This window comes from Canis lupus, chromosome 14 (assembly GCF_011100685.1).
Source record: "Canis lupus familiaris isolate Mischka breed German Shepherd chromosome 14, alternate assembly UU_Cfam_GSD_1.0, whole genome shotgun sequence".
Lineage (NCBI taxonomy): Eukaryota > Metazoa > Chordata > Mammalia > Carnivora > Canidae > Canis > Canis lupus.
The window spans coordinates 5338646-5365908 of record NC_049235.1 but is presented as its reverse complement, the minus strand read 5'-3'; the positions used below and the strand labels follow the sequence as shown (position 1 = coordinate 5365908).

General features: G+C 48.7%; 1 long non-coding RNA gene across 3 annotated transcripts in view; it reads right to left on the bottom strand.

Annotated features, from left to right (window-relative positions):
* Positions 1 to 12634, bottom strand: part of LOC102155163 — a 47239-nt gene extending 34605 nt beyond the window's left edge. For 2 of the 3 annotated variants that reach the window (XR_005369290.1, XR_005369289.1), the window contains exons 1-4: positions 12497 to 12634; positions 9899 to 10004; positions 4938 to 5164; positions 630 to 790 (exon numbers count right to left, since the gene is read on the bottom strand). This is a non-coding gene — a long non-coding RNA (uncharacterized LOC102155163). The remainder of the gene's footprint in view (positions 1 to 629; positions 791 to 4937; positions 5165 to 9898; positions 10005 to 12496) is intronic. The other variant, XR_005369291.1, reaches the window with a different exon arrangement.
* Between the last annotated feature and the right edge of the window lie 14629 nt (positions 12635 to 27263).

The following is a 27263-nucleotide window of genomic DNA, read 5'->3' as shown; positions in this document are numbered from 1 at the left end:
TTTTCCCTCATCTGTGAAGTAGAGAAATGACTACCTACCTTATAGACCTTCGTGATGATCATGTGAGATGAATAGAACATTGTAAGCGCTCAACACCTCTCCCTCTTTTTTTCCCCCGACTCCCCCCAAGTCTGATGTAGTCAGTGTGCCTTGCTTTCATGGGTTCTTTTCTTTTCTTTTCTTTTCTTTTCTTTTTTCTTTTCTTTTCTTTTCTTTTCTTTTCTTTCTTTTCTTTTCTTTCTTTTTTTTCTTTTCTTCTTTCTTTCTTTCTTTCTTTTTCTTTCTTTCTTTCTTCTTTCTAAGATTTTATTTATTTATTCATGAGAGACACAGAGAGAGAGAGAGGCAGAGACACAGACAGAGGGAGAAGCAGGCTCCATGCAAGGAGCTCGACGTGGGACTCGATCCTGGGTCTCCAGGATCACACTCATGGGTACTTTCTGCTCTGGAACTGCCTTTGGGAACTCAAATGATTTATAACCTCCTTGAGGTCAGGGCTGTTAAAGAACAAAATTGAAGTGAATAAATGTGAAGACCTTACTGGCTTTATTCGGTGACTCATGAATCAGCAGCATCCCATCTAGTAAGTAGAAGGAGCTCTGAGAAGTTGTACCAAATGGAAAACTTACAGGTAGAAGGAGGGCAAGGCGGTGATTCTCACAAGGACCGAATCCTTCAGGCAAAGTCATCTTCCTTTGGAGGATGCCAGATGTCTATCAGGGAGATTTCCTCACTGGTGTTGACCAGGAAATTCCAGACTGACCGGTGAAAATTACATTCCTAGGAAAGGCTGAAACCAAAGTTGGGTTAGGTGGCATGGGTCTTAGCATAAGTGACTCCATGTTGGGCCTGTTGTCTTTTTTTTAACAAGGGAGACCGTATTCTAGTGGTTATTTTTATTTTATTTTATTTTATTTTATTTAAGATTTTATTTATTTGAGGGCAGCCCTGGTGGTGCAGCAGTTTAGCGCTGCCTGCAGCCCAGGGCGTGATCCTGGAGACCCTGGATCGAGTTCCACGTTAGGCTCTCTGCATGGTGCCTGCTTCTCCCTCTTCTCTGCCTCTCTCTCTCTGTGTCTCTATAAATAAATAAATAAAACCTTTAAAAAAATATTTTATTTATTTGAGAAAGTGAGCAAGAGTCAGAGAGAGAGAGAGAAAGACAGAGAGAGTGAGGGGGAGGGGCAGAGGGAGAGGAAGCAGGAGGCTCTCTGCTGAGCAGGGAGCCCGATGTGAGACTTGATCCCAGGACCCTGGGATCATGACCTGAGCTGAGGGCAGATGCTCAATCAACTGAGCCACCCAGCTCAGTTATATTCTGATGGTTCTTAAAGTGAGGTCCTCTGACTGTAGCATCATCATCTCTTGGGAACTTGGTAAGAATGCAAATTCCCAAGCCCCACCCCAATCCCGATGAATCACCAACTGTTGGGTGGCCCAGCAATTTGTGTTGTACCAAGCCTTCCAGATGATTCTGATGCATGATCAAGTTTGAGGACCACTGTTCTATTCTATTGGTTGGATTCTGAATATACCACAAAACTCATTAAGCTTCGAAAAGCCAGGCAACCAAATCTCCAACTAATAAAGTTGCCCTATTTCCCAGATCTGGCTCTCTTTATTCAGTTCCTAGAGGTAGGCACCTTTCAGACAGTTGGTTTTCTTCCTCTATGCTTCATTGTCTGTGTCCTCTCACTGACATTTTGTGGCAGGCAGGAGCTTGGATGGCTGTTAACAGACAGGTATAGACTCCCAGAGACCCACTGCGGTGTGCATTCCTGGGCCTTGATCCTCTGAGCCTGTGTCAGGGTTTCCCAGGAGGCAGACAGAAGGCAGTGCTGAGTGGAGGGAGAGAATACAGGCAGCGTGTGCTTGGCCTTTGTGGGAGCTGAGGGGGAAGATTCACCCTGTACCCCAGGCAGCTTTCCTCAGGGAGCAGGGGCTGCCTGTGCAGCCGAGGAGGGCCAGCCTGGCATGAATGGAGACCTTGTATTGAAGACCTCACTGGAGCCAGGAGTCAAAACACAGGGGCTTTTCACGAGCAACCTCGCAACAGAGGCGGCATTGAGCGTGACTGGTGGCTTGCGGGCAGACGTGGGGTCTGGTAGACGCGTGGCATCAGTGGAACAACATTGCTGCTCCTGCTGACCCTGCCTTGGCTGGGTGGGGGCTTAGATATCTCCTTTCAGAGGAGAAGTCTCGAAAAGCCGTATTGCCCGTGGCTTAGGCTGCTCTGACATCCTCCCCTATGTGGTATGAGTCAGTGTTCAAGGTTGTAGCAGGCACAGAATGTGAGTAAGAGGATCCATGTGTCCAGGGAGGATGCTGGGATGCTGGGCAGGAACGGGTTAAAGGCAGCTGCTTGGAGACATCGTCAAAGCACAACTCCACTGGGGCTTGCTATAAGGCCAGGGAGGATGCCAGCCATGCTCTATTTGTTGAAGGGGGGGGGGGGTGGAAGCCCAGTGTGCCCCTCCCAAGGGGTCACTGAGAGGTGAGGAAACACACTGCTGGGGGGCTGTGCAGGGTCTACCAGTCAGAGACAGATGACAACTGCCCAGGGGCATCAGGACAGGGTGATAATGCGGACCAAGGTGTGCCAGGGTTCATGTACCAAAGGAGAAGACTTTCCCTCTGTCACACATAGACACATCCTGTCACCTGCAGCCAACCTTCACCTCCCCAAGGTGGTCAACTGATCAGCTAGCCAGGTGCCTGGCTTCCTCTCTCTTCTTGCACTGTCCTTTTGAGGATGACCTGTTGTCCTGGATCACCTGGGACCCAGGATTTCCTGGGACGCAGAACATTTGGTGCTAAAATTGGGACAGTTGGTCACCCTACTATCTTTTTTTTTACTCCATGTGAAACTTCTTATACTTATCTCCTATGACTCACCCACCAAGAATTTGATAACAAAAGGGGATAGGACTGTTTGGCCACACGCAAGCATGGTTAATGGTGCATTGTCTGCAGATATGCTAGATGTGTTGAAGCCCTGGGTTAAAAGAAAACGAGGAAGTAAGTTATACCTTTAGTGTAATTACATTAAGGAGGTGGTGGCTGTGCTTTCTCCATTTTCACTCTGTGGACACACTGATCCTCTACTTCTTTGCTCCCTTGTGTAAGGGCTCTTGCACTTACGCTGGCAGGTCCCACTCATCCCTCCAGAAGGCCCACACTGGGTGAGGTGGCCTCTCATGTGTCTGTAATGTCATACATGAGATGTGCACACATGCATGCGTGCGCACACACCCCCCCACACACACACACTTACCTGAACATGCACATATATGCCCCGCCCTCCTCATGCTCAGTTCTTAATCAGCTCTAGAAGATTATGATCTCCTTAAAGGAAGGATTGTTTTCTTTCCTTTTTTGGTATCTGCTGCCACATGGAGGGCTCTGGATTTCCCATCCAGGAGAGAATTAGGGACAACTTCACAGACAAGTGGGCCTACCCGGTTGCCTTGAGCAATTTAGTGCCAGGCAGTGCCCAGGTGCTGACCCTGGAGGGTAGGGATGGGGTGATGGCCTTGTGGGAAGGAGCTATGTAGTACCTGGCTGCTGCCCCTGCTGCCCCCGTCTCCAGAGCAGTCTTGAGTCAGCCCTCCTGATGTCTGCTCTCGGCCCCAGGCTGGGTGGCTACAGCTATCATGCAGTGGTGACTCACTGCTCCCTGGGGCTCAGTTTTTTCCTGAGCTCCTGGACAGGCTGGCTCAGGAGGGTCTTGCATGCATAGCCCTCTCAAAATGACAGCTGCCTCAGGGGCCCCTTGATTTTGAGGGAAAATGCTGATCTGCTTTTACTCTTCCATCAGAAATGAATGATTCTGGGATCCCTGGGTGGCGCAGGGGTTTAGCGCCTGCCTTTGGCCCAGGGCGCGATCCTGGAGACCCAGGATCGAATCCCACGTCGGGCTCCTGGTGCATGGAGCCTGCTTCTCCCTCTGCCTATGTCTCTGCCTCTCTCTCTCTCTGTGACTATCATTAAATAAATAAAAATTAAAAAAAAAAAAAGAAATGAATGATTCCAACCAGGTTATCTTGGGGCAACTGTCAGCTGGTGTTTTGTGGTCACATTTGGGCTGTCCACCTGTCTCCTTCAGAGGTCTCCCCTGAGGCCACTGCCACACTGTCATGAGCTCACAACCTTGGGGCAGGAGTCCCCTGGAGAAAGCCTGGGGGCACAGGGTATGAACTCACGGTGAGTACCAGGAAGGCCAGGGCTCTGGGCCACCAGCAGCTTTTGGCACCTAATAGGGCTTAGCTAACCAGGGCATGAATCATGGTCTCTCTTCCTTCTCTTTTGTTCTCACATTCCCTATCTATACCTCTCTTCTCCGCAGCTGGCAGCCCCTGCACCTCAGCCAAGGAGAGGATGACGTGGATGAATGAGTCTCTCTCTGTCAACCACCCTAGCAACCCCAATACTGCTTTGTTTTTCTTTGCGGTACTTATTACAACCTGAAATTGATTGCCTGTTTTATGCTGTTTTTCCAATTTGAATGGATTGAGACCAGAGACTGGTTTATTCACTTAACTGTGTCCCAGCGCTCAGGACAATGCCTAGTACATCATAATTAATGAGTGAATGAAGGCCAAGTATTTGGTCCCAGGCCCCAGGCTACAGCAATCTAGTACAGGGCAGTGCTGAGGTGCCGTGTTTAGAAGTTTCCTGGAACATGGGGCATCTGGCTGGCTCAGTCGGAAGAGTATGCAACTCGATCTTGAGTTTCGAGCCCCACATCAGGTGTAGAGGTTACTTTAAAAAAAAAAAAAAAAAAATAGAAGTTTCCTGGAGCAGAGAGCTGGGAGCCTAGGGCTAGAGAGCCCTTGCAGTTCTAAAACCACGTTTGTCTTTTTTTAAACCAGGGGACCCACAGGAGGCAGGAAGTTTTGGACAGAGAGAGAGTGGCCCCTCCTAACTGCGTGCCTTACCTTCTGAGAGGGGAAACCTGCTGGCTCTCTCTCTGTGCTCTTTGCATCTTCTCAGAGTTCTGCTCTGCTAGTGCCCACACTCCTTCAGTTCAGAGCGCTGAGTTCATTTATCCTCCTGTCCTCCGATTCTGCTGCTCTGTGACCAGGGCTCCCCTGGTGACGCAGCGACTGGTCCTGGGAGGGACAGTGATGGTCCTGTCTGTGCCCGTGCTCCAACGACTAACAAACTGAGGGCCAGATGGGTAAAGTCATTTGTTTGAGACCACATGGACTGCCCTTGACAGAGCTGAGAATTCATTCATTTATTCATTCACTGAACACACATATTGATTTTTTTTAAAGATTTTATTTATTTATTCATGAGAGACTCAGAGAGAAGCAGAGACACAGGCAGAGGGAGAAGCAGGCTCCCTCTGGGGAGCCCGATGCAAGACTCGATCCCTGGACCCTGGACCCCGGGATCATGTCCTGAGCCAAAGGTAGACGCTCAACCACTGAGCCCCTCAGGCGTTCCTCACCAGGGGCATTTACACATTGGAGACCAGGCTTCATGTTCCCCAGATGTGTAGCAAGATACTCTTGCTATTATATTGGGACCAGGAGTCCTACCCAATGGGATGCGGGCAGAAGTGATGTGTATTGTCCATACTCCTTCCCCTTCAATCATACATTTAAGATGACAGCCTCACGAATTAGAAGCAGTCCAGGAGTGCCAAGTGGAACCCCCTGATGCTCACAGGCTGTGTTTGGTACTTATGGGTGGGCGTGGCCTATGTGTCTTGACAGGAAAACTAGCAAAAAGGAAAAAAGTAACTAACTTCAAAATCATAATAAACTTAATTATAGTTGTTTAGGGCTGCATACATATGCACTGAAGATATTTTTTTTTTTGCACTGAAGATATTATGAAAAGACTAAAAATAAAAAACTTCAGGGAACCTGGGTGGCTCAGTGGTTGAATGTCTGCCTTGGGCTCAGATCACGATCCTGGGGTCCTGGGTTTGAGTCCTGCATTGGGCTGCCTGCAGGGAGCCTGCTTCTTCTTCTGCCTATGTCTCTGCCCCTCTCTCTGTGTCTCTCATGAATACAAAAATAAAAATAAAAAACTTGAGGAGACTCATTGCCTTGAGATGGAAGACAGAGAAGGCTAAAAGATGGCACAAAAGGAGCTTCAGATGGATCAGTAAAATGTTCTTTGTTAAGTTGGGCCACTTATGTGGATATTATGTTATCATTTTTTAAAAAGATTTTATTTATTTACTCATGAGAGACACACAGAGAAAGGCAGAGACACAGGCAGAGGGAGAAGCAGGGTCCATGCAGGGAGCCTGACATGGGACTCGATCCCAGGTCTCCAGGATTACGCCCTGGCTGAAGGCGGCGATAAACCGCTGAGCCACCCGGGCTGCCCTTATGTTATCATTTTTAAGATTTTAAGTAATCTCTACACCCAACGTGGGGCTTGAACTCACAAGCTTGAGATCAAGAGCTGCATGTTCCACAGATGAGCCAGCTAGGTGCCCCTCTTTATGTTTTTTTTTTTATGATAGAGAGAGAGAGAGAGGCAGAGACACAGGAAGAGGAAGAAGCAGGCTCCATGCCAGGAGCCCGACACGGGACTCGATCCCGGGACTCCAGGACCGTGCCCTGGGCTAAAGGCAGGGGCTAAACCGCTGAGCCACCCAGGGATCCCCATCATTATGTTATTCTTCTAGAAATGATACATAAGCTTAGAAAACATAATGGTGCTTCATATGTTGTCATTTGTGTCTATGTCTCCCCATCTCTCTAGCTATCCATCGATCCCTCCTCTCCTGTATGTGGCTCAGATGAATGGTGAAGGAGGAATGTCTAAGGAAAGGAGTGAGGAAAGGAGTGGAGAATTTATAAAGCTGGTGGCCCCGCGGGTAGGTGAGAAAAGGAAGAGCCGTTGGCAGAAAGGAAAGGATTGGCTAGAGAATCCCGATGACAGCCTGGATGGCAAGGGTGGGGAGTTGATGGTTAAGTCAAGGTCTCTGCAAGAAAATGAGGCCAAGTGCACAGATTATCCAAGAGTTTATTTTTTTATTTTTAATTTTTATTTATTTATGATAGTCACAGAGAGAGAGAGAGGCAGAGACACAGGCAGAGGGAGAAGCAGGCTCCATGCACTGGGAGCCCGATGTGGGATTCGATCCCGGGTCTCCAGGATCGCGCCCTAGGCCGAAGGCAGGCGCCAAACCGCTGCGCCACCTAGGGATCCCTATCCAAGAGTTTAATAAATGGCTATTCACAACAGGTAGGCAGGGGTAAGAGACACGAACAAGAGATGGCACAGTACCCAAGTACTAAGAACTGGTAGCCATTTTCACTCTTTGGATTGAGGAGAAAAGGGAGAGAACCTGGGGAGATAGCTCTAGGGAAGGGCACCCTCACAGGAACGCAGGAAGCCCACAGTGACCTGAGGGCGGGGAGGCTGAGGAACAGATATCCTAGTCTCCTTCCCACCTTCCCATCTCTGGCTGGTGTTTCCCACTGGCTGAATCTGCCCAAGAATCCTGAGGGAAACCCATTTATATGGTCTCTACATGTCAGCCTCCCGGGGTTCAGGGCGTAGAGTGAACCTCAAGGGGCAAACGGAAAATACTCGCTCATTGGTGAAGAAGAAAGTATTATAAAGAAGTTTCCAAAATGTCAGAATTCTCTATCAGTTTGGGGCCTTAGCATCAGTCAAGGCAGTGGCACCAAAAGGTAGGAGTCATTGTATTCTTCATTACTGGGTATTTTTTTTTAATTTATTTTTATTTTTATTTTATTTATGATAGGCACACAGTGAGAGAGAGAGAGAGGCAGAGACACAGGCAGAGGGAGAAGCAGGCTCCATGCACCCGGAGCCCGACGTGGGATTAGATCCCGGGTCTCCAGGATCGCGCCCTGGGCCAAAGGCAGGCGCTAAACCGCTGCGCCATCCAGGGATCCCATTACTGGGTATTTGAAGAAAAAAAAAAAAAAAAGTCCGTTTCACTCAAGAATGTTTTTGATGAAAAAAAAAAAAAAAGAATGTTTTTGATGAAGCTGTATAAGATTGATTTTGTTGAATCTTTTTTTTTTTTTTTTAAAGATTTTATTTTTATCTATTTGAGAGAGAGAGAGCACAAGCAGTGGGAGGAGCAGAGAGGGAGAAGCAGGCTCCAAGCTGAGCAGGAAGCCTGATGCGGGACTCGATCCCAGGACCCTGAGATCATGACCTGAACAAAAGGCAGACACTTAAATGACTAAGCCACCAGGTGCCCCTAATTTTATTGAATCTTAACCCAAGGTTTTTGGTTTTGTTTTTTTTTAATTGTTCCATGTGATGATATAGAAAATACACACGAGGGCAGCCCAGGTGGCGCAGCGGTTTAGCACCGCCTGCAGCCCAGGGTGTGATCCTGGAGACCGGGGATTGAGTCCCACATTGGGCTCCTTGCATGGAGCCGGCTTCTCCCTCTGCCTGTGTCTCGGCCTCTCTCTCTCTCTGCGTCTCTCATGAATAAATAAATAAAATCTTAAAAAAAAAAAAAAAAAGGAAATTCACATGAAGCACTTCTAGTACATGTTAAAGATGGTTGTTTTGAGGAAAAAGCAGGTGCGAGTTTTGGGAGTTGTGAAGTGAACTAGCTGCTTTCTTCACGAACACTATTTTTATTATTTTTTTACTTCAAAGAATGACAAATTATTTATTAGACTTGGATATTTTGCAGATATTTTTGAAAGTGATCAAAGTGAGACTGTCACTTCAATGAAAACAACTGATAGTAATCGTTTGTTGCCAATTATAAAACATCAGCTTTAAAGTAGAAATTAGAATTTTGGAAACCTTGTATCCACCTCTGTGAGGTTGACAGCTGCCTAATACTTAAAGCCTTCTGATGGGATTGGTGTTGAGATCAATGAATGTAGCTTTGATATTATATGAGATAGGCCCTTGCTTGGAGAAGTCTTATGATTTTTTTTTAAAGATTATTTATTTATGTATTTATTCATTCATTCATTCATTCATTCATTCATTCATTCATTCATTCATGAGAGACACAGAGAAAGAGAGAGGCAGAGACGCAGGCAGTGGGAGAAAGCTCCACGTAGGGAGCCGGACATGGTCCTCGATCCCAGGTCTCCAGGATCACACCCTGGGCTGAAGGCGGCGCTAAACCGCTGAGCCACCTGGGCTGCCCAGAAGTCTTATGATTTAATGAACCCATATATATATTGGTAGGCTCCATGTCCATTGTGGGGCTTCAATTCACGACCCTGAGATCAAGAGTCACATGCTCTACCAACTGAGCCAGCCAGATGCCCTAATGATGATTTTTTTTTTAAGATTTTATTTATTCATGAGAGACACAGAGAGAAAGGCAGAGACACAGGCAGAGGGAGAAGTAGGCTCCCTGCAGGGAGCCCAACATGGGACTCGACCCTGGGACTCCAGGACCAGGCCCTGGGCCAAAGGCAGGCGCCAAACCGCTGAGCCACCCAGGGATCCCCCCCTCCCTTTTTTATCCCCAACAATGATTTTTTAAATGATCAATCCGTAAGATGACAAAATCATGAATAGATACAAAGACCCATTCAAAATTCAAGAGAGACTAGTGTATTTCATTGTAACAGAGTATAAAAGTTCAATGATATGGTTTCAAATTCCACATTGGAAGTTACCTTTATGAAGCTATACCACTTGTTGAGAATCAGAGAAGAATACACACAATTATCAGAAAAGGCAATGAAAGGAGAGCCTGGGTGGCACAGTCTATCAAGCGTCCAACTCTTGATTTTGGCTCAGGTCATGAACTCAGGGTCGTGAGATTGAGTCCCCTGTTGGGCTCCATGCTGATTAAGGAGGCTACTTAGGATTCTCTCTCTCTCTCTCTCTGCCCCTTCTCCCCACCTCCTTCTATCCCTCTCTAAAAAAACTAGAAAACAAGAAAAAGCTATGAACACATTACCTGTTCAGTGGCGAATCTGAGTGAGGCCAGAATTTCTTCGCACTTCAAAAAAAACAGCATATCACAGTAGATTGAATGCAGAAGCGGATACGAGAATCCAGTTGTCCTTTATTCATCCAGAGAATAAAGAGATTTGCAGACATGTAAAACAATGCCACTCTGCTCACATGTATATTTTTATTCTGTAATATAATCTTTAAAACTAAAAATGTAAAAAAAATAAAAATAAATAAAACTAAAAATGTTATTTATGTTAACATGGAATGAGATCATTATTGTTCATTTAAATGAATCCGTATTTTTTTAGATGTTCTTTTTTTTAAAAGATTTTATTTATTTACTCAAGAGAGACACACAGAGAGAGGCAGAGAGAGAGGCAGATGCCCAGGCATCCCTAATTTTTTGTTTTAATTTCTAGTTTGGCCAATAGCAGTACAGAGAATCCAGCTATTTTGTGTCTGGAACACAACACTCTGCACCCAATCCCAACGTGTGTGTTTTCCCACACCACCAAGCTGTTCTCTGACACCAACTGGGTGTCCTATAATACAATGGAATTCTGACACTGTCTCTCCCTGGAGATGGCATCAGATCCCACAGGCTTAAGGCTTAGCCTTACAACACTGTCCCCTACTTCCTTCACCCCTTTAGATCCCAATCAAAAGCTAATGTTGGGATGCCCAGGTGGCTCAGTGGTTGAGCCCTCTGCCTTCAGCTCACGTTGTGATCCTGGAGAACCGGGATTGCGTCCCACATCGGGCTCCCTGCATGGAGCCTGCTTCTCTCTCTCTCTGGGTCTCTTATGAATACATAAATAAAATCTTAAAAGAGGGATCCCTGGGTGGCGCAGTGGTTTAGCGCCTGCCTTTGGCCCAGGGCACGATCCTGGAGACCCGGGATCGAGTCCCACGTCGGGCTCCCGGTGCATGGAGCCTGCTTCTACCTCTGCCCATGTCTCTGCCTCTCTCTCTCTCTCTGTGACTATCATAAATAAATAATAAAAAAAATTAAAAAAAAATCTTACAAGAAAAAAAAAAGCTCATGTTGTCATCTGTGCTTCTTATCTATCAGAGGTTCCAATGACCCCCTTCCTGGATTTAGATTAATCTGCTAGAGTGGCTCACAAAACTCGAGAAACATTTTATTTACTAGATCATCAGTTTATTATAAAAGGGTGTATTACTCCCGGAACAGAAGATGGAAGAGATGCATAGGGCAAGGTATGTGGAAAGGGTGGAGCTTCCCTGCTCTCTCTTGAACAAGGCACGCTCCTCAGCCTCACCTCTTCACTAACACAGAAGCTCTGCCCTCCCTATTTTTTGAGATTTTTTTCTTAAAAGACTTTATTTATTTATTCATAGAGACACACACGCACACAGAGGCAGAGACACAAGCAGGCTCTATGCTGGGAGCCAGACGTGGGACTCGATCCCGAGGCTCCAAGATCACGCCCTGGGCTGCAGGAGGCGCTAAACCGCGGAGCCACCGGGGCTGCCCTGTTTTGAGTTTTTATAAAGGCTTCATTACAGAGGAATATTTTTTTTTTTCCCAGAGGAATAATTGATTAAGTCATTGACCACTGGTGGTTGAACTCAATATACATACAGCTCCTATTCCCTCTCCCGGGGTTAGAGGGGTGGGATAGAAGTAGTTCCAGCCCTCTAATCACAACATTGGTTGTCCCGGCAACCAGCCCCTCATCCTCGGAGCTTTCTCAAAGTTATCTCATTAACATAACAAAAGACACCTTGAAAGCTCTCATCACTTAGGAAATTCCAAGGGTTTTAGGAGCTGTGTGGCAAGAATGGGAATGAAAACCAGATTTATCTTATTAAATATCAACATATCACCAACAATAGTTAAGACTGTAAAGGAGGGCAGCCCCGGCGGCTCCGCGGCTTAGCGCCGCCTGCAGCCCAGGGCGTGATCCTGGAGGCCCGGGATGGAGTCCCGCGTCGGGCTCCCCGCATGGAGCCTGCTTCTCCCTCTGCCTGTGTGTCTCTCATGAATAAATAAATAAAATCTTAAAAAAAAAAAAAAAAAAAAAAAAAAGACTGTAAAGGAATCCAAAATCCAGAAAGTTTGAGAATAGAGGGAACACAATGCAGGCAGCAAGTTACAGGACTGTTGGGGTTGTTGGAATTGCTGATACGCTAGACGGAGTGTCAGGGAAGCCAGAGGGTGGCTTCATGGGGACCTGCTACTGCCCGTGAGACTGGGGGACGAGGAAGGCGCGGTGTCCCGGTGACCACGCTCAGGGCCTTCCTTTGGGACTTGCTATTAGAAAGGGCTAGAGGGACGCCCGGGTGGCTCAGCGACTGAGGGCCTGCCTTGGGCTCGCCGCCGGGGGCCGGCTTCTCCCTCTGCCTGTGTCTCTGCCTCTCTCTCTCTCATGAATAAATAAATACATCTTTGAAAAACTAACTTTCAAGTGTCCTCTGCAGTCTAGGCCGCCCGCACCCGCAGGCCGGCAGGGGCGGCGCGCTGCCTGTCCCCGCGGCCCACGGCGGCCTCACCTGCAGTGGCCCTCTTCCCAGAGTCTCCCCTGGCTCCCACACCGGCCTCCTGGGCCCAGCTTTCTTGTCATTAGCTCATTACCTCCGTCTCTTCTGCCAATTAATAAAAAGGCGTAGGCGAGTCCCTCGAGGGTGTGGCGTGGGCCGCAGTGCCCGCGAGCAGCGCAAGGCAAGGCGGGAAGTCCCGCCAGCGCCCAAGCCGTAAGCTGATTGGCCGGAGCGTGGGGGACAGCCGGGGGCGGGCGCTCATTGGTCAGCAGCCAAGTCGCAGTCCTACGCCACCACCCTAGAGCGGGAAACCCATCCCAGGCCGCCGTGCTTCTTAGGGCGCAGGCGTCGGAGTCTCCGTTCCCCATCCTCCGATTCCATGTTAGGATGAGACCCCTTCTCTCTCCCCGCCGCATCCGCCTGCACCTCCGCGGCCGGCTCCTAGCACAGCGCAGTAGTGCCCGTGCCCCATCCTTGGTTTGTGTTTCCGGGGTTCCAGTTCCCCGGGGAGGTGGGCCGCAGAAGGGCCGCCTTTGCCGATCTGGCGAATCTGCCGAAGGGCAACGAGAGCCTCGGTCTACGTCACGGGGCTGCGTCATCACGTCCCTTCGTCTCCTCCGGCTCGTCGCCTGCCGTCGTCCAGAGGCGAGGAGGGGTGAGTAGAGTGCGAGGAGATGTTTGAGACCGCATCGGCGCAACTCATGTCACGGGGTGTTGTCACCCTTGTTCTTTGTATTATTAGTTACTGTTCATGTCTTACCGCCCCTCATTTATAAGTTAGACTTTGCCGTCGGTGTGTGCGTATAGGGACTCTCGGAAGTGTCCGGCATGGCCGGGGGGCCTGGAGCCCTTCCCCCGAGGATGGGCGGCGCCCGTTGTGCTTGGTACGACGTAAGTGCTCGGTGAATACTGGATGAGGGAACAGATGGCTGATTGTTCTGGGCAGGAGTGGGAGGTGGGGTGCATCCCCACCCTGGAGTTCGCGTCCGACGGCTTGGCCCTTCCCTCCCGCCTCCCGAGTCCCGGGGTCAGGGGGAGAGACCCGCGTTGGGAGCCTCGGGAGCCGGCTCTGCCCTAGCGCATGCGGTTCGCAGGCAAGAGCCGGGAGCTTGACGTTCAAGTCTGGCTCTCACGTGGTGGTGGTGAAGTCTTGGGCAAGCCGCGTAAGTTTCTTTCTGTCATTTCTTTCTTTTTCGTAGACTCTAGGTTTTATTTTATTTTTTTAAAATATTTTATTTGTTTATTCATGAGAGACACAGACACAGAGAGAGAGGGAGGCAGAGACACAGGCAGAGGGAGAAGCAGGCCCCATGCAGGGAGCCCGACGTGGGACTCGATCCCGGGTCTCCAGGGTCACGCCCTGGGCTAAAGGCGTCCCCGCTGAGCCACCCAGGCGTCCCCATTTAAATTTTCTTAGTCTCGAAAGAAATTCTCATGGATAAATCAGACAGTAATATCTGCTCTCCCCGCCTCTGGAGATTGTTGTGAAGGCGAGAGATGACATTGCTGAGAGAGTAGCACCAACACACAAACTGGAATTCAGAGGAGCCCCTGAATAGTCAGTCCTCCTGCTTTAAGCCCTAGGCAGCCCTGCTGATGTCATCGGGCCTGCTGTTTATCTCCTCCAGGGAGGAAATGTTAACTGGAAGCACTTCAAGGGACACAGCTCTTTGTGGGGCTGGCCACATCTCCACAGGCTTCTGAAAGCCGTGGTGGAGGGAGCCTTCACGGGTGGAGCAGCTGCTGCAGAGAGCAGAACAGGTTAGACCCAGGAGTTCTGATTCCCCGATCAGCTCTGGTCCTGGACAGGTTCTCGTGCCACCAAGGACAAATGAAAGGCATAGGTCATGAGCAGAAGGAAGCCTCCTGGAAGTGCCCGTGTCCCTTCTCCGCAGAGACCTATGCCAAATCCTGAGATATAGGGACTGAAGGCACAGCTTTGCCCTCAAAGGAGCTTATGGTTGAATAGGCAGTAGATGGATACTCTTATCCAGGGCAAAGACCCTGCCTTGTTAGAGAGCAGCGAAGGCTGACACTTGTCAGGGGTGGAAGCAGCAGGTAGGTGACCCTGTCCCACTGCTGCTAGCTGGCTCTTTCTCTCCTGGAACTGCTAAGGCAGGTCTGCCCAGCACCAAGGAGGGTGCTTCCGGGCTCCAGGCACTGGGGGTTGACTCACACGGATGCCATTGGAAAGGGCTTGTCTCAGAGGAAGGCCTGAGGTTCCTGAGGAGAAACAATCTCACTTCCTCATTTCTCCGGTTGAAATGCTACACAATTTTCCTCATGGGCCATTAGAGCCTCTGGGCCAGGCCCACAGAAGCCTGAGAGGCCCCACCAGCAGGGGATTGGAGGTGAGGTGGTCTGCAGGAATGCAGTTGCCCCCCCCCACGCCCTAATCCCCAGAGCCTGGGGGAGGGTGTGGCTGGTACCAGCTAGGACTGCAGTTTCACCATCAAAGCCCCTCTGAAGCCAGGAGGCCGGAGTGTATGAATTATAGGCCTGGCCTAGCTGAGCTGGGGAGCCCTGGGCCTCACACTGCTCTAGGGTAGATAAGAGTGGATCAAAGGGGCCAACCCCTCCTACACCACTATGTCGGGATCCACCACCCAGTGGCTGGAGTGACAAGACAGATAATATATATACAAGGAGAGGACTTTGTGTTTTCTTTTGAAGTCTTTTGCACGAACATCTTGTGTGTGAAGTAGCCCATGCACCTCTTCTCCACAGCCCCCCACCCCTCTGGTGTTGGGTCTTACATTCCCCAGGTCCTCCTATAAGGCTGGTCTTATGTCCTTTCTGGTTTATCTCTTGGAACCCAGGTTGGTTTGAAATGAATACGAAGAGCAGCTTCTGTGAGCCTCATGAAGACCCCTGGCGGGGGGGGGGGGGGGGGGGGGCGGGGGGCCTCTGTGCCCACCCATGCCAGTCTTGGGGTCAGCAGACACTTTGTTACAGCCTTTAATCCAGCCTAAGTCCTGGAGGAAGAGTGGATTTTACTGGAGGCTTTGTGGAGGTCAGGAAGAGGGCATTTCACACATCAATCCCCCAGCAGCACTTCCCTGCCCAGTGGATAACCTGGTACACTCTGCATCCTTGTTCCTCAGCACCGGCTGCCAGCCCCCTCTTCCCTTTCTCTTTTTTTTAAATATTTTGTTTATTCATGAGAGACACAGAGAGAGGCAGAGACACAGGCAGAGGGAGAAGCAGGTTCCATGAAGGGAGCCTGATGCTGGACTTGATTCCGGGTCTCCAGGATCACACCCCAGGCCAAAGGCAGCGCTAAACCACTGAAGCCACCGGGGCGCTCCCCTCTTCCCTTTCTGTTCCTTATTGGGACTCTAAAAACCCCTCTCTTCTCCAGTGCAGTAGGGCCTTTCCCAGGTCTTTCCCTCAGGCCTCCTTGGGGTTTCCCTGCAGCTTACAGACTCGGAGCAGCCTCAGCCAGCAGCTGCCATGTGAATAGCTGTGCTGTGACTTGTGACTGTCTTCTTAAAACTGGGCAGCCCGGTGGCTCAGCGGTTTAGCGCCCCCTGCAGGCAGTCCAGGGCCTGATCCTGTGTCTCTTCCTGTGTCTCTGCCCCCCCCACCCCCCCCCTCCGTGAGTAAATAAATAAAATCTTTGGAAAAAAAACCAAAAAATTGCCTGGTCTGCATCTCACCTACTTCATCCATCCCATCATTCCTTTCTATTTAAAAACAAATAAAGTACTTTTTTTCTTTTTCTTTCTTTTCATTTTTCCTTATTTTAATTTTTTTAGTAATCTACTCCCAGTGTGGGGCTTGAACTCATGACCCTGAGATCAAGAGTCACATGCTCTACTGACTGAGTTAGTCAGGCACCCCCCTTATCCCACCACTCCTAAACCTGAGAAGAGTTGTTGTTTTTCTTTTTTAAGATTTTATTTATTTATTTATGAGAGACAGAGAGAGACAGACACAAGCAGAGGGAGGAGCAGGCTCCTTGCAGGGAAACTGATGCAGGACTTGAGCCCCAGATTTGGGATCACACCCTGAGCCGAAGGCAGACGCTCAACCGCTGAGCCACCCAGGGGTCCCTGAGGATAGTTAAATTATGGAGTGTGCGATCTCCATTGCAAGGTGCAGGGCCCAGCTGGGTGGGTGGCTGTCCAAGTTCCTGCATCCCCTGGGGTATTTCCAAAGCTCAGGGCTGGGGTCTTTTTTTTTTTTTTTTTTTTTTTTTTTTAAGATTTTATTTATTTATTCATGAGACACACAGAAAGAGAGAGGCAGAGACACAGGCAGAGGGAGAAGCAAGCTCCATGCAGGAAGCCTGATGTGGGACTCGATCCCGGGACTCCATCACACCCTGGGCCAAAGGCAGGCACTAAACCGCTGAGCCACCCAGGGATCCCCTCAGGCTGGCAGGGTCTTTGACTGCTCTCAGGATCCAGGAACTCCTCCCCGCCCCCCCCAACCCTAACAGTCTTTCCTTCCTCCAAACAAAGAACCCTTTTGATCTTTATCACTCTCTTGGAATATGCATGCAAAATGTCTTGGGCAATAAAAATAAGATTAGGGCAGCTTGGGTGGCTCAGTGGTTTAGCACCGCCTTCAGCTCAGGGCCTGATCCTGGGGACCTAGGATCGAGTCCTGCGTTGGGCTCCCTGCATGGAGCTTGCTTCTCCCTCTACTTGTGTCTCTACCTCTCTCTCTCCCTGTGTCTCTCATGAATAAATAAATAAAATGTTTAAAAATAAAATGAAATAAAAATATGATTATCAGCAAACACTCAGAGAGCCCTTACTGTGTTCTAGGTACTAGTCTAAGCGCTTTATACTTATTAGTTCATTAAATCTCAGTAGTTAGGGTGGGGGGAGTCTGTCAAATTTCCTTTTTTTTTTTTTTTTAAGATTTTATTTATTCATGAGAGAGAGAGAGAGAGGCAGAGACACAGGCAGAGGGAGAAGCAGGCTCCATGCAGGGAGCCTGACGTGGGACTCGATCCCAGGTCTCCAGGATCACACCCCGGGCCGAAGGTGGCGCCAAGACCACTGAGCCACCCGTGCTGCCCTCAGATTTCTTTATAATTATATAGTGATGTCCTCAAGGGTGGAGACTGGGGTGACAGACACATCTTTGTCAAATTCCTTGCACTCCAGGAATGTTTGCTGATTGACTCAGTCTGCCCCTGGCAGGTGCCATCCCATCCTGGTTACTCACTTTCCCTTTCTCTTCAAATGGGACTCGGATTTCCTTTCTTACTCCCTTAGGGTAATGGAAAGTGATAAAAGTGACCTGGGGAGGTTTTAGGGTCATTTAGACTTTCTTCCTTTGACTGCAGGTGGGATACCTTACCCATCAAATAAGCACCTGCCAGAAAGGAGCAGAGGAAGACACGGGTGAGCTTTCTAAGCAGGAGGGGAGAAAGGACTCTATATGTGTGTTCATGGTGGTTGTCTCTGGATGGTGGATTGTGGATGATTTTGGTTTTCTATTTTGAGCAAATCCTAATTTTATACTCTTAAAAGAGGAATTAGAAATGTAAAAAAGAAAAAAAAAAGAAATGTAAAAAAGTGAAATGTTTATTGAGTAGTGACTGTTGAGGTAAGTTTTAAAGGATGGGTTCAGAAGCCCTAGCAGCTGGGGTGGCATTCAGCAGGTATCCATCCTGATGGCCAGTGACTTATTTTGATGGACCAGTACCTGTGCCACACCCATTAATAAATATTTTAATATCTCCCTTGCCCAGAAGTCATATCTCTTCTTTGGATAGGAGGAAGATTGTATTCTGGGGTCACTTTCCTTCCTCAAGCCAGCAACCCTGGTCCAGTGATGTTCTATGTTGGTCTCTTTGCTTCCTCTAAAGATGGCTGCAGGAGGAGATTCTATTACTCTTCCCTGGATTACCTGCGTCACCCTCTCAACCTTTAGAGAGAGTAGTCTTTGGCTCCAAGCTGGTGTCCACACTCCAGAGCAGATGTCCTCAGCCTTGGTTGCACACTTAGAAAATGCCAAGGTGGGCAGCCTGGGTGGCTCAGCGGTTTAGCGCTGCCTTCAGCCTAGGGTGTGATCCTGACCCAGTCGGGCTCCCTGCGTGGAGCCTGCTTCTCCCTCTGCCTGTGTCTCTGCTCCCCCCCCACCCGTGTGTTTCTCATGAATGAATAAATAAATAAAACTTTAAAAAAAGAGAAAATGCCAAGGTTAAAAAAAAGAAAGAATAAAGCCAAAATCTGAGTCCCATCCCATACCACTTAAATCAGAACCCCTATTGAGGGGTAATTTTTAGGCTTTCTAGATGCCTCTGATGTATAGCAAGGGTTGAGGGCCAATGAGGCAGTGAGGCAGATGTAGAAAGTCTCCAGTGTGGACAGAGGTGCCTGCCTGCCCTCTGAGGCTTGTAGTTGGCCACACAGTTGGTGAGCAAGCTAGAACCTGTGGACAGAGAGATGGGAACACTCAGTGTGGTGCCCACCGTGTCCAGCCTGTGTCAGTTCAGACATGGCTGTAGAAAATGCAGAGGAATGAGGCGGTTCAAGTGTCCTGAGGATAATCAGGCTGGTCTTTCTGGAAGAAGTTTTGGAGGCAGTTTTTGCAGGGGGAGAGTCCCTCACAATGGTGCGTTGACTCTTCTGGTCCTTTCTAAGTGTTTTCTTGTAGGCTCCTTATCTGATGAACCAGTTTCTTTGTAACTCTGGCCCCTGTTGGGTGTGGCTGGCCACTCTTCAGTCATTGCCCCAGCTCTCCAGGACACCCCGGCAGGACTAGGCTCCGACAGATAAGAACCGTGCTTGTTAGCACAGCTGTTCTCTGCAACACCCAGTGTTGTTTTCAAACCTACGGAAATTTGGGTGCGGAAGTGTGGCTACATCCACCCAACTTCAGAGTTGGGCTTGGTTCCAAATAAAAGGAAATTTAGTCAGTTTTCCCAGACACAGGGACAAAAATAGAATTGACAGGAACCTCAAAGGGTCTGCTTGAGGTACCAGGGTTACACCTAGAAAAATCAACTGGCTCTTTGGTCTGGATGTTGTCAAACACCCTCTTCAAACATGAACTTTCAGCATCAACAGTTACTTCTGGAATCTGTCTGTACAGGTTCTTCAGAGACAGCGCTCTAAAAGTGATGTCTTACAAGAAGGCGATTTTGTTTCTTCTGCTATTAATAGTCCTAAAGATCTCTGTGTTTCCTGGGCCCCTTTGGCCAATAACCTGGTTTCTGGGGTTTATGAGGTTCAGATAAACTATGTGCGTGATCAAGAAGATTGTACCTGAGGGGGAAGGAAACCAGGTGGCATAACTCATGTTTGGATAGACTGAGGACTTTTTTTTTTTTTCCTTTTTTTAAAAAAAATTTTATTTATTTATGATAGTCAGAGAGAGAGAGAGAGAGAGAGATGCAGAGACATAGACAGAGGGAGAAGCAGGCTCCATGCACCAGGAGCCTGACATGGGATTCGATCCCGGGTCTCCAGGATCACGCCCTGGGCCAAAGGCAGGCGCTAAACCGCTGCGCCACCCAGGGAACCCCTGAGGATTTGTTATGTCCAGGTTCAACCTTGGATCTTGTGTCAGGTGTATGTGTCATATGTGAGTTGATATTGCAGAACGGGGCCTCCTGGGAGACCTGGTTCTGCCTGGACATCCCCAGCAGGACTCTGCTGAGCCAGTGTTGACATCACTGGTATCCTTCTTCACACTCTGGAAAGAGTGCTTCTTTTTCCTGCTCTGTCACAATCTCACTTCCAAATGCTTTATACAGAGTGGCAGGGCAGGGGTCTCCAGCTCACCATGGACTTTTCAAAGTCTCCTATGTGAGCCAGTTTCCCAGCATCTGACACATGGAGATCATGCTGCTGGTGAGTAGCAGAATTGAGCCTGAAATTCAAATCTCTGGATCCCCACCCTGTCCTCTCCCATGTGGTGAGACGGCCATGCCCAGAGATGCCAGAAACTGATGTTGAGTAAAGCCGGAAGTGTATAATCAGGGTTGGAAAAGGACAACAAAATTCCCACATCTCCATACATTTGTCATTGTGCCCATGCTGTATGTGGCCTAGCCAGGCCAGAGGTGGTCCCTGCAGACAACACAAATATCCTCATACTTGTGAAGGTTTCAGGCTCCAGGCTTCCAGTTGTATTGATGGTGAAGAGAATGGGTGCAAAATGGCAGGGCTAAACTCATTTTCCTTTAAAATTAGAAATGTAGGGATGCCTGGGCTGGCTCAGTGGTTGAGAGTCTTCCTGTGCCTCTCTGTGTCTCATGGATAAATTCTTTAAAGTAAAATAAAAATAAAATTAGAAATGCAGTATGGAAGTGACTGGGATGAATTATTTGATCTCTCTGAGCTTTATTTCCTCTCTGTAAAGTGGGAACAAGAAAGGGACCTACCACACAGGGTGTGGTGGAGGGTCAACTGAGATGATATTTACAAACTGCCCAGAGAGCATGGCACATGGGAAGCTTACTAAGGCTGAGAAACCATTTTTCCTAAAGGGTATTCCTTCTGAACCAGCCTTCCTTCTTCCTTACCCTTGTCTATCTCCTCACAGCCGTGAGGATGGGTGTGGGATGACTCTGTCCCTTTGTCCCTCTGTCCCCAGGAGAAGTGACTTGTCCCTGAGACATGCAGTGGATTAGCAGCTTGGGGATCCCGGAGCCCGCATCTCTCAGCTGCCTGCTGGTGCCCTGAGTTTCTGCCTTCCACAGGCCAGCCTGGGGCCCTGCCTCCCATCTTGCTGCAGTCCCCTGCCGGAAACCCCGCCCCATTGTCCCAGGCAGCCTGGGCTTGGGGAACCCAGCTGCTGCTGGGCTGACAGTTTCCTTTTGTGGTTGAGATAACTTTGGGAGATGTCTATCAGGTTCAGGGAAAGGGTGGAGGGTCTGAGTGAGCCCTTTGCTGGACTGAGATATCTGGGGGGCCCTAATAGAGAGGAGCTCATTTAACCTCACAGCCTGCCCTCTGCCACTTTCTCCCTTCCTCCTTCCCCCTCCTCTTCTCTCATCCTCATCCCTACCCCTCAAGGCTTTGATGAGTTTCTGGGAAGTTGGGTTGGAGGCAGGACAAGCCTCATTAACTCCTTCAGTGCTGTCAGTGCTGTGGGTAGGGAAGATGGAAAAGTATCTGGGCCTGGGGAGGAGGAGATGTTGGCAGGGGGTGTTGGTAGGAATGGTCCAGTTGCTCAAGTTTTGTTCTAGGAAAAAGCTTCAAGGAACTTTTTAAGTCCAGGCTTTAGCATGGATTAGGTCAGTGAGCTTGAGAAACTTCAAGTTTCTTTCTTACTTTTTTTTTTTAATTAAAGAATTATTTATTTATTTATGATACACACAGAGTGAGAGAGAGAGAGGCAGAGTCAAGTTTCTTTTCTGGGTCCTAGTTTCTCATCTGTTAAATGGGAATGAAAATGCCATATGGGTACGGTGACCACAAGGAATAAAAGATTTAACACCTGTAGGGAACCTATCAGAGGGCTTGGCACAAGGAGACTAGCATGATGGTCATGCCTGTGCTGCTATCTGGTAGGTGGCCTTGTGATATCCGTGAATAGGAACTCTCCACCTCCCCTTTTACTGGAAACAGCAGCTATTCTGATAGTAAATCAGATGGGTCATGTTGGCCCGGAAGGAATAACACTTCATTCACTCAGTAAACACCTATTTATTGAAAGCTTAGTAAGTACCAGGCAGTGTTCAAGCATCTTGGGAAACAACAATGAGCAAAACAGGCCCTGTCCTCAGGGTGAACGAATAGGGTGAGGGTGGTTGGGGAGGTGAGAACACATAATAGATTAACAAAACATAAAAATATAACTTCATGTAGAGGTGGGTGCTTTGAAGAAAATGGAAACAGAATAAAAGATTAGATGGTAGTGTGCTATTTTATTTTATTTTATTTTTTAAATTTTTATTTATTTATGATAGTCACTCAGAGAGAGAGAGAGAGAGAGAGAGAGGGGCAGAGACACAGGCAGAGGGGGAAGCAGGCTCCATGCACCGGGAGCCCGACGTGGGACTTGATCCCGGGTCTCCAGGATCGCGCCCTAGGCCAAAGGCAGGCGCTAAACCGCTGCGCCACCCAGGGTTCCCTTATTTTATTTTTTAAGATTTTATTTATTTATTCATGAGAGAGAGGCAGAGACGTAGGCCAAGGGAGAAGCAGGCTCCCGGTGGGGAGCCTGATGTACAACCCGATCCCAGGACCGTGGGATCGGGGCCTGAGCCAAAGGCAGATGCTCAACCACTGAGCCACCCAGGCATCCTGGTGTGCTATATTTTTAAAAATATTTTATTTATTGGGATCCCTGGGTGGCGCAGCGGTTTAGCGCCTGCCTTTGGCCCAGGGCGCGATCCTGGAGACCCGGGATTGAGTCCCACGTCGGGCTCCCGGTGCATGGAGTCTGCTTCTCCTTCTGCCTATGTCTCTGCCTCTCTCTCTCTCTCTCTCTCTCTCTCTGTGTGACTATCATAAATAAATAAAAATTAAAAAAATATTTTATTTATTTATTCATGAGAGACACAGAGAGAGAGGTAGAGACACAGGCAGAGGGAGAAGCAGGCTCCGTGCAGGGAGCCCGACTTGGGACTCAATCCCATGTCTCCAGGATGACACCCTGGACTAAAGGTGGCGCTAAACCTCTGAGCCACCCGGGCTGCCCCTGGTGTGCTATTTAATTTAATTTAATTAATTAATTTATTTTTTAAATTTTTATTTATTTATGATAGTCACAGAGAGAGAGAGAGAGAGAGAGAGAGAGAGAGGCAGAGACACAGGCAGAGGGAGAAGCAGGCTCCATGCACCAGGAGCCCGACGTGGGACTCGATCCCGGGTCTTCAGGATCGCGCCCTGGGCCAAAGGCAGGCGCCAAACTGCTGTGCCACCCAGGGATCCCCTGGTGCTATTTAAAATAGGGCAGGTAGGGAAGGCTTTTTTTGGAGGTGATCTTTGAGCAATATTTGAACGGAATGCAGGAATGAGAACCTGTGGCAGGAGTGTTTTCCAGCCATTGAGAACAGCAAATTTGGAAGCCCTGAGATAGAGACCCAGCTTGGGAGGCTCTAGCGATACCATGGATACCAGAGAAGATGGGGTTAACGGAAAAAAGGTATATAGGAGTTGTGGGCACATTTGGGGCTGGGGAGCCCCTCTCCCCCAAGGGCTGTGACCTCTTTCCCTCCGCAGGTGGCTGTTGGCTCTGTGCGTGTGTGGAGGGAGTACCAGGGAACAGTAGAAGGCTGACTGTCCATGGTGGACTGCATATTTATTTTAATTAGGGTGATGGGAGGCAGCTGTCACTGGTTTTTATTTATTTATTTATTTATTTAGTCCCAGGTTTCTGATGGAACTTTCTGGTGCTATTTGCTGATGCCAGAGGTAATCCTGAGTTCTGAAAACACAGCAGGGCCCAGCTGCTCCCTTTGGGCCGACCCTGGTTTGGGACGAGCTCACCAGTATAAGGAAAACAGCAGGCAGCTGGGGCAGTGCCCTCCGCGTGATACTGCTCCAAGCTTTGTGTGCCAGCCTAGAACCCTCATTAGGACCATAATTCAGGGAGAAAAAAGTCACTGCAGTCCCCAGGTTGAACCTAGTGCTTAACTAAACTGACTGATATTTTCGTTTGTTAATTTTGTGCTCACTCAGATCATTTCAAAGCATTCAAAGCAGCAAGTATTTCCTGAGACTGAGCACTGCTTGAGATACAAACCCAGCTGGTAGTTGTGAGTATGGTGTGCTGGCTGACAGCTGTTCTGATGGGGTTTTACTTATATTATTTAAAATATGTAAAAACCCATCAGAACAGTATGAACAAAAGATGCTCTCTGCCCTCAGCATGCACTGTGTCAAACCACTCAACTGACTGTCCAGTGCACCTGGGGAAAGTGGTGGTCTTGACAACTGGGCAAACCAAGCACCAAGGTGTAGAATGCATTAAAAAAAAAAAAAAAAAAAATCAGGTTTGTCTGGTATTTAGCTCCCTGAGCTAAAACCACACCTTGCCTGCCCCCTCTGTCCCTACTCACCCAGGAAAACCCATTTCCAAAACCTGTGTTGTTTTTCTTTTGTTTCTTCTGGGTCTTTTTACTCTGGAAAACTGGTGCATGCACGGGCTGGCTTGCCAACCTTTACCCTCCAAGGACCTCTTTTTGCATATACCTCAGGACCTTTGGGGGTTTTTATTTCTCAGATTCCCCAATCATACTGCTCCCTCTACCTCCCTACAAAACTTGATGTTGCATTTGGCTTCCTGGACCTCTCTGTGGAACTTCTGGCCTATTCTTTCCTCCTGTTTTCCTCTCCCTGCCTGACTCAACTCTGGTTCTATTCCAGAGTCTCCTTGTAAAGCCCCTTGGTCTCAGGGGACTGTCACAGCCAGTGTTTTGCAGATACCACCTCCTGTTTTCAGGCTTCAGCCTTCTGTGGGCTCCCAGTGATCTCCTGGTATTCCCTCCCCTGTTCAGCGCCCCAGCTCCCCCTTTTGAACTCTGTTGAAGTAAAGTGACTCTGTGCCCTCCGAGCCAGCGGGGGGCAAGGAAAGAGCAAAGGGGGCAGTGGAATGGGCCATGGGGCTTTAGAAAGTCCTGTAGTTGCAGAGGTGGGTGGAGTACCTCTGTGATAGCCCCAGGCTAGGCAGACCCAGCATTTCTGTGACAGGCCTAGGCAGGGAAGGGGTGGGCAGCAACTAAAATTAGAGCCTGGATTCATTCTGGGGCATCTATGGGAAGTGTGGTGGTGTGGAGCAGGGTGGACCAGCGTTTCCCTGATCTCATCCAGTGTCTGTTTTCCTTTGTCTCCCCAGGGTAGGGCTGCCCCATCTGCCATTTATCAGGGCCTGCTCACACTGGGAAGGTTATGGGCTGCCCCTTTTCCTGTCCCTGGGGGCAAGCGGGGTAGGACTACTGAACCATCCCCTAAGAGTAGGGATTCATCAGAAAGCCCATTGTTGCTAAGGGTGTGGACTAGGGGGTGGTCCCTAACTTCCCTTTCAGACTTTCCTTGAGTTGGACGGTGACTCACCCAGAACAATTATGTAATCCCAGGAGCTTGCCTGGGACTGACATCCAGGCCTTTGGGGTGTGGGGTGTGGGATGCTCTGAGACCATTAGGGGAGGCTATCATAGGGTTACCCTGGTGGTAGACCCCGATAGACCCACTGTGTGATTCAGAGCAGAGTCTGGAGGAAGGTGCTAGATATGAAAATAGCAGAGACAGAGAGTGGGGGAGAATGACAAGGCCAGAACGACAGGGGACCATTGAAAACTGCTCGCAAAGCACCAGAAAGGTAAATTTGTGTGGTGCAGCCAGCTCTCCCTGCATGCTGATGGGAGGCTCTGAGTAGAGAAGTAGGAGGCATCCACATCCATCCACCTCCTCAGGGCACAGATGAGGAAACTGAGACCTTTCCAGGGAGGTGAAGGATTTGGCTATGATCACCCAGCCACAGGAAGGTGGATGGCCCTGCAACTAAGCTCCTCCTCTTCCCATCCCCTTTCAGACACTGCTTGAACTAGAAAGCTAAGACGGTGGGATTTCGGGGGGGGGGGGGGGGGGACACTGAGGCCACAGCAGGAGACAGCAAGCAGAGACTCCTGGCCAACCTTGGAATGTCCTCATTTCTCTCTCTCATGTGTGTTCACTTACCTTGCCTTGTTTGTCACCGCTCCTGGCCTCTCTCTTGTCCCTCTCATTTCCCTCCTTACTTGGTAAGTGTTGATGCCGGCAGGGAACATGCAGCAAATCAGTTCCAAATCAGTTTTGTTTTACAGTTGCCAAACAAAGATTGAGGGAGCAGGAGAGTGATGAGCAAATGAACCAGAGCACAGGGCGTCAAGGCTTCTACTCTTGAAGGGTGTGGTACTCACAAATCTTCATGGAATGGCCAGCATGTGCTGGGTTTTGGGCTAAGCACCGGGTTACAAATATAAGGGAGACATGATCCCTGCCCTCAGGTCACTCTTTAGTGGGGGAGCCCGACAAATATACAAATACCTCAGATAGTAAAGAGAACTTGAGTGCTCCAGCAGTGATACCAGCAGTGTGTGGTAGCAGGAAGGAGTCCCGTTAGCTCCCCTTCCTCTTTCCCTGCTTCCTTCCTTCCCCTTCCCTGTTGTGCAATCCTGGATGCCTCTTTTGAGCCCTAAACTTTAATTTCCAGCTTCGTGCCAGATACTTCACTTGCATGTCCCACATCCGTCCCCACTCAACATGACCCACATATGTCATTCTCCCCATATCTGCTTCTCTGCATTTCCCATCTCAGGTTCCCGGGTGCTGTTTTCACCTCCTCCCTCTTCCTCAGTACACACACATGGTATCAGATGTGTGAGGCCCCACCTCCAAAATTCTTTCCAGCCCGCCTGGCACTTGTCTGTCCACATGGTGATGATTGACATGGGCTCTCACATCACTGTCCCAGACCCTTCAGGGCTCTCCTGCCCTCTGACCCCATTCCCTCCTCTACTGTACAGCCCGCTAGGATGTTTCTAAGACACAAATTAGATTATTTGATAACATGTATACTGGAATCATTATGTGCCAGTACCATTATGAGTGGTTAGTATAAATATGAACTCATTTAACCCTCCTAACAGTCGTATGAGGTATATGTGATTATGCCCATATCTCATGGACTTGAAGATGCTGTCTATTGTAAGATGCACCTTATTTTTGTAGCACTAAAAATATCATGACACAGTCCTTTCTTATTTCAACTTTTTATATATTTAATGAAAGAGCTTTTTTAAACTTGTTTAGACATAAGTTTTCAAAATCACATATTTACCTTGTGCATACTTAAGTTTATAAATGAAGGAAATTAGCCTAGGTGTTCTTGAAATTTTCTCATCTTCGGAGATCCATCCTTCGAATTATTTTAAAACTCGAAGTCAAAAAAAAAACAAAACAAAC